Source organism: Otolemur garnettii, unplaced genomic scaffold, assembly GCF_000181295.1.
Source record: "Otolemur garnettii isolate 467f Iridium unplaced genomic scaffold, OtoGar3 scaffold00075, whole genome shotgun sequence".
NCBI classification, from domain to species: Eukaryota; Metazoa; Chordata; class Mammalia; order Primates; family Galagidae; genus Otolemur; species Otolemur garnettii.
Window position 1 is genome coordinate 9,522,013 of NW_003852470.1, and position 6,839 is coordinate 9,528,851.

Consider the following 6,839-nt stretch of genomic DNA (forward strand, 5'->3'; position numbering starts at 1 on the left):
CTTACTTCAAATTTGGAATCATGAGCTCTATGCGAAATTTTTTATCCACATGGATTTCCCAAACACATTGCACATCTGTTGGGTAGCTTTCTGGATACTGCGGACTAGAAAATGAGCCAGAGAGACTAGAAATGACCCCTCCACAAGATTTACTTCCTTCTGAAACAACAGAGAAAAAGGATGTCAGAATGTGTTCACATGGTGGCATTTGTGTAATCCTAGCAAAGATCAGCTCACACTCAGTGGTGGGGTGGAATCCAGCATCAATGTCCTGGGTGGGCATGCACAAACGGACTGACTAGACCTTCAGTTTAAGTGTTTCCTGGGAAGAAAACATGGGAAGGAAAGTCCATTCGATTTAATTCTGATGGGTCAGAACAGAGTTTCCTATTTTTCCCTCTCCCCCCAGGTAAAGAAAACGTTATATTTGTCCTCTCTGCTTACTGTCTCCTCTTCCTTTCTAAAGCAGAAGGATGTTTTGCTTACTGTAAGAGAGGCCGAGGAGATCCACAAAAGGAGAGGTTGAGAAGGAAGGCCAGAGAAACAGAGACCGTACATGCCTGTGAAAGGGAGGAGTTTGGGAGGTCCAGGAAGCAAGAAGTTGTAGAACAACATAGGGAGCTGGTGAACTGGAGAGAATGGAAAAGGACATGTGGACTGTTGGAGAGATTGTCACTGGCACCTCTTTTGAGTATCTTTTGATCACTTTTGCTCGGTAGATTGTGTTTTTGTGAACTCAGTATTTTCAATAAGACTGGCACTTGTAGGTTTTTTTTTTTTTTTTTGATATATAAGGTTTAAAGATGATAACAGTGAAATATACTTCTTTTATATTAGTGGTCATTTTTATAGGTAGACAAACACACACACATATATATTTAAAAGCAACATGCCATACAAAGAAGCAGAAAACTTAGAATCATGAAATTATTTTGGAGGAAATTTGAAATGCAATACGCTTTATTGAATTTCTCCCTTAAATTATTAAGTTGCTTAATTTCTCTTCTTTCTGTTCCCCCTGACCAACCTGTGATGATCCTTCCAGAACCAGTGAGATTCCTAGACTTTCCTGAGATGGATGGCAGGAAGTGGTGATGCTCCCAGTCATCCTGTAGGTCCTCCACTGATAGTATATGTGAACTGCGATAATGAGGCCAGGTCAGACTGCCACTGAAACCCCTGAGAGCTGGACTTCCTGACATCTCTAAATTGTCAGTGGATGACAGACTTGTGCCTTCTATAAAACTGGACCCCAAAAGGCAGGCTGAATGTGGACCAGACAGATGGAAGGGCCACACTCTCTTCAAGTCTCTTGTTACCCTCCTGCCTACTCTGACTGGGGAAGATGCACATTCCCCCTTCTCAGTCTGAACCTCTTGTAAAAAGGTCAGTATTTACAGTGGCAGCAGAGAAGCAGGACCCTTGCTCACAGGGTGCCTGTCTCTCCTTTGTTCTACATCATGGGCACTCTGTCTAGTGTCTGCAGTGATGGTTCTTTGGGCAGGGAGTTGCCAAAATGAGTGACTACCTGTTATGTGATCCTGAGAAGGTGAAGAAGGACCTGAGAGGAAAAAAGAGGAGATAATTATGACATCCAGTGAAAAACCATTTAGGCTCATCTGCAAGTTATTGAAATGTAAAGCATTTCCTTGAAACATCAGTGTATTTAGTGCAAACTGAGAAGAGTCTGAAGGTGCTGAGTGACAATTTTCTATGGTTTTCTGGCAGATTAAAGGGGGCCATAAATTTTTAGACATTCCTCTGTCACAAGGTGAGGTCTAGGTTTCTGTGCATAAACTTGGGTAGATTCTATCATTGCTTTGACCAACAGAACATGGAGAAAGAGATGGGCAGTTTCCCCTTTCTGTTTCTGGAAACACTGGCTTGCTCATGCAGCCCCAAAACACCTTACAAGAAGTCTGACTATCCTGCTGTAGAGACCATGTGAAGAGCCCCCGAGACCACCTGGAATTGAAGAGGACCTTGGCAAAGCCCATCCTTCCAGCTGACTTCATCAAGGCACCAAGCACATAAGTGAAGCTGTCTTGAGCTCTCCACATGAGCCACCAGATAAACACCCTCAAGTGACTCTGCTCAAGGATCTGTGGAGAAGAAGAATCTCCCAGCTGAGCCCTGCCCAAATTCCTGACCAACAAACTATGTCCTATATCTAAATGGTGCGACCTTTAAACAACTAAGTTTGGGGTTAGTATAATATATAACCAGATGATTTCTTTCACTCACCACTGTTATCCTTATTTCTCTGCTATCCATGTAATTTACATAACATGATGAAACTATAGATGAGCCTTTATTTGAATATTCACTGCTCTTGACCCTTACTATGACCCTTTAACTTTAGATAGCCTCTCCACTCTCACTCATGACTTTAACACAGAAAGCTGGCCTTTCCCCAGGAACACCTGGAGCACATTAGAACTTCTCTAGGCAAGTGCCTGAGAGAGATGTTTCTACCCCTAATATATACCTTTAACACCTTGTGACTTGTGTTTTCTCTGAAGCTGTGTGGGGACAGCCAGCCACATTCAAAGGTCAAGAAATAGCCGTATAAATTCCAGTTGTGCCACCTTCTAATCAGGTTTTTTTGGGAAGGCGTTTTTTTTCCTTCTTTTCCAGGGAAAAGCATGAACACAGTCTCCCACTACCACAAATGATGCAGTTGAGTTTCCCACATTTGGGGAAATTGCAGGGGTCAGCACATCCGGAGTGCAATAGATAAGCCTCGCCCTGGGAAAACCACCCTCGTGATCATGGTATCTCCCCTGCCAGGTATTGGGAAGGATTTTTGATAACCTTAATCCTCACCTGTGAGGATTAAATAAATTAATTTATCCAGAACCCCCTGCATTATGCCTGCTGCTGAAAAGACGCACAGAAATGTCTGTTTCAATGAAACAAAATGACTTTTCACTCACTTCTGGCATTGTTTCAGAATTTTCAGTGCATGTGTTGGTCTGACTTTTCTAATCTGTGGTTTTTATTACAAATGAATATCATTCAATCATTAAATTATAAGATTTTTGAAAAGAGGCAAAAGTTATAAGATCATCGACAGCATATACTTTGTAGTCAGACTTGATCAGCGTCAGAACTTGGCTCTACCATGAACTTGCTGACTGACCTTGAGACAGTTACTTAACCTTTCTGTGTTTCAAATTTCTCTTCTGTCAATATAATACATAATGATTTGTTCCAGGATTTTCCTGATAATTTGTAATGATCTGAGAAAAACATCTCTTCTCCTTTACTTTAGTTTTGCTTGGTCTTTGTGTAGCCAGGCCAGTGAATGAGTATAGCAAATAAGACTTACAGCCAAGAGCATTGCCAGCTCAGGTTCAAATCTACTAGCCAGCCCTGGGTCCCTTGCTAAATTCCTGTGTCTCAGTTAATCTGGAAAATGCAAATAATCCAAACATTTATCTCAAGGAGTTCTTGTGGGGATTACAAGGGTTAAATATGTGAAGGGTTTAGAACAGTGTCTAGTTCTCAGCATTAATAAATACTTTCTGCTATTATTATTGGTATTATTATTATTGGGATGTTGCCTGGATTAGAAAAAATATGGACATACCTGGAGGTGTGAGCAAAGATATGTCTTCTGCATCTGGATACATAAAAAAAGGCAATAGGTCAATCTCTTTGGGGTGACAAGGGTGTGGGAGGAGAGGGGAGGACCATGCCTCTTCTTAGTACAGGAACCTAGAGTACTAGAACTGCCCCCTGGACAATGTCAACTCTCCTCTGGCAAGGACTCTGACTATGAGGGCTGGGTCAGTTCTGTCCCATGGCAGCCAGGGGTTGGATTACGCTCTGCCTCTCTTATGTGGAATCCCTGCACTACTTGTTAAAATGTAGATTTGGGGGCCCCTTGGGGATGGAGCTCTAGAATCTGTGTGTAATGCCCCAGGTGATGCTGGTGCCCACTAACATTCAAGATGTCCCCTGTGTGACTCCAGAGCTGCCCAAGTCAGAGCCTGTGCCTGAGATCAAGGCCTGGTCTGGAGGAGATGCTAGAGGAATGACCAGGCAGATGAATGGAGGAAAATTTCACCCAGGACACACAGTGCTTCAAAATGTTTTCAACCACAGCATCAGAAATTATTGCCTCGGGGGGAGAAGATACCTGTGCAGATGACACCGGCATCCTCGTGGTGACCACAGTTGTGCTCTGACCAGCCTGAGTGGCCGCACTGGTCCAGGTAGTGCTCCACTCCAGAGCACTGCAGGTTGTCCAGCAAGATGTCTCCTGAGCCTGGGCCGAAGTGGGCCTCACCAGGGCTTGAAACAGCCTGTCCACACTGGAGCTGTCGGCACACCACCTGTGCTTCGTTCAGGTCCCACAGGTCGTCACACACGGTGCCCCAGACACCCTCGTGGAGGACCTCCACACGTCCTGAGCAGCGGCCTGGGCCACCCACCAGCCTCAGCTCTGGCCGGTCCCCTGCAGACAGAGATATGAGTGTGTATGTGCATGCCCCCAAAACTCCACCTGGGGTCCAGCAGCACCAGGCTCAGAGGCAGGCGGCAGGGAGCCTCCCCTCGTTTTGCACTTTGGGACTTATTAATCGCATTTCTCATGTGTTTCTGAGTGGCAGGTTGTGGGGTCTTCAGTCAATTTTATTTCCTTTCAAGTATTTATCAATTGTCTTTTGTGTTAGGCACTGATGATACAGCCCTACACCAAGAGATGTGGTTTCTGCCCTCAGGCAGCTGAGAGTCTATTCATTAGACAAGTGCAGACACATCTACACCGTGATTCAGGTGTGAAGGAAAAGGGAAGGTTGCTACAAAGGGAATAGCAAATGGGGGCGCCTGGGAGACACCTGTTAAGAAGCGAGAAGAAGCTAGTCAGGGGAAGAGCTGGGAAGGTCCTTTGATGCAGAAGGGATAGAATATGCCAAGAAACCACAAAATGTGTTTCATTCTGCGTGCATCTCCAAAAACTATGGACTTCTGTACACAGACACGCACACACATGCACGTGCACAGAAGCCATTATCACACATGAAAATAAAAAGTTATTCCAAATAAGGCTTTGTCATGGCATCTCAGTGGTGTGAAGATTTCTATAGTTTAGACAAGGAGTGAACTTAAAGCTGGAAGAACAAATAGCTCAGGGGCAAAATCCAGAACAGTGGATGTTTAACTCCCACCGACAAAAGGTACCACTGACCTGAATTGTTAAAAAGTGACTCCTCAGCACCTGTGCACAGAGAGAATATGTATGTCAGTATTTTTTGAGACTCTGACTTTAATAATTGAAGACGAAGATTTTTAACTATATTCTTGTAGGTGTTTATTAATAGGATATAGAAAAAAATAGTCCCTTTAAATAACACAGTACAGGGAGAAGCAGATTCATCTGTGGATACAAAAGTAAGCTTCTCTCTGCTTACCGCATTATGAGACAATGTCCAGATGTGAAGGGTACACTTGGTGTGATGTGACTTACACTATTGATTTTGTAGAAGATGTTTCACTTTGGGGGGGGACCTCAGATTTAGACAATTATCCTCTAGCCATCAAAACTTGGGAATGACACTTACTCATGAGGCTGTAAGTAGGTTGTATGTGCCACATATTATGAGATGCCACAATGCAAACAGATAAATACACCAACACACAAGACTGTGCTTTTAAATATGTGGCTCTAATTAAAAGTGACGGGGAGCAGGTCCTGACAAGCTGCTGAGTCGCTGCTTATATGGATGACTCTATGTAGTGAGCACCACCTCTAGTTGTCAGTACAGATCCCCCAAGTCACATCAGGTTTTACAGCGGTTAGTTTATCAAAAAGCATCTCATTATCAAAAGGGTTATTCACAGACATTCTTGAGGTAGTTGACTTACTCCCAGCTAACTGTTTACACATCAGTAAATCTAGAGTGTTTTAAAACACATTTCACCAGGCAGATTACCAACTATGTCTAAAAGAGAGTGTAACTGTTGCCCAAATACAGTCAGCTTGGGAGCAGTGGCTCTGTAAGCCAGATGCAGGACTGGCCAGCTGTGAAGTGCCCCGGCTTGACTCACAGGCTGCCTCCGTCAGTGAGTGAGCTCCTTAGTCCCTGTGTGTCTGCGCCTGCAAAGTTCCTATCATCACACATGTTCTTTGCACATTTCAGTTAAGTACACATACTTTTGGCAATACTTATTACCATAATCAGAAAATTAGATGGTTTTATTTTGGAGGCTAGGAATTAAAGCCAAGTTAAAGCTAAGTTTTAACCAGGTTAAAGGAGATACAGCAAAAGTTGAATCAAATGTTTGAGGATCCTGTCTTTGTCCCAGGCTGATCCGAATGCTAACAGGGTGACTGAGACATGAAAAGATACCTGAGCAGATGACACCGGCGTCCTCGTGGTGGCCGCAGTTGTGCTCCAACCAGCCTGAGTGGGTGCACTGGCCCAGGTGACGCTCCACACCAGCACACTGGAGGTTGTCCAACAAGATGTCTCCTGAGCCTGGGCCAAAGCGAGCCTTCCCAAGGGCAGATACAGCCTGGCCACATCTCAGCTGTCTGCACACCACCTCAGCTTCGTTTAAGTCCCACAGGTCGTCGCACACGGTGCCCCAGGTCCCCTGGTGGAGGACCTCCACGCGTCCTGAGCACGGGCCTGAGCCGCCCACCAGCCTCAGCTCTGGCCAGTCCCCTGCGGACAGAGACCTGGTGACTGCTGTCCTCTGGAGCACTGCAGGGAGCTCCCCATTGCCACACTACATTAGGGATGGAGAACCTGGGTAGAGTTGGTCAACTAGTCAACCTGCTAGTTGGAAGTTAATAAGTCACTAAGATCGTCAGTAACATTTAGTCCCCC

General features: G+C 44.8%; 1 non-coding gene across 1 annotated transcript; it reads right to left on the reverse strand.

Annotated features, from left to right (window-relative positions):
• Positions 1–2,634: 2,634 nt before the first annotated feature.
• Positions 2,635–2,794, reverse strand: LOC111726697. Its single transcript, XR_002774409.1, has one exon. It is a non-coding gene; the product is annotated as a U1 spliceosomal RNA (small nuclear RNA).
• Between the last annotated feature and the right edge of the window lie 4,045 nt (positions 2,795–6,839).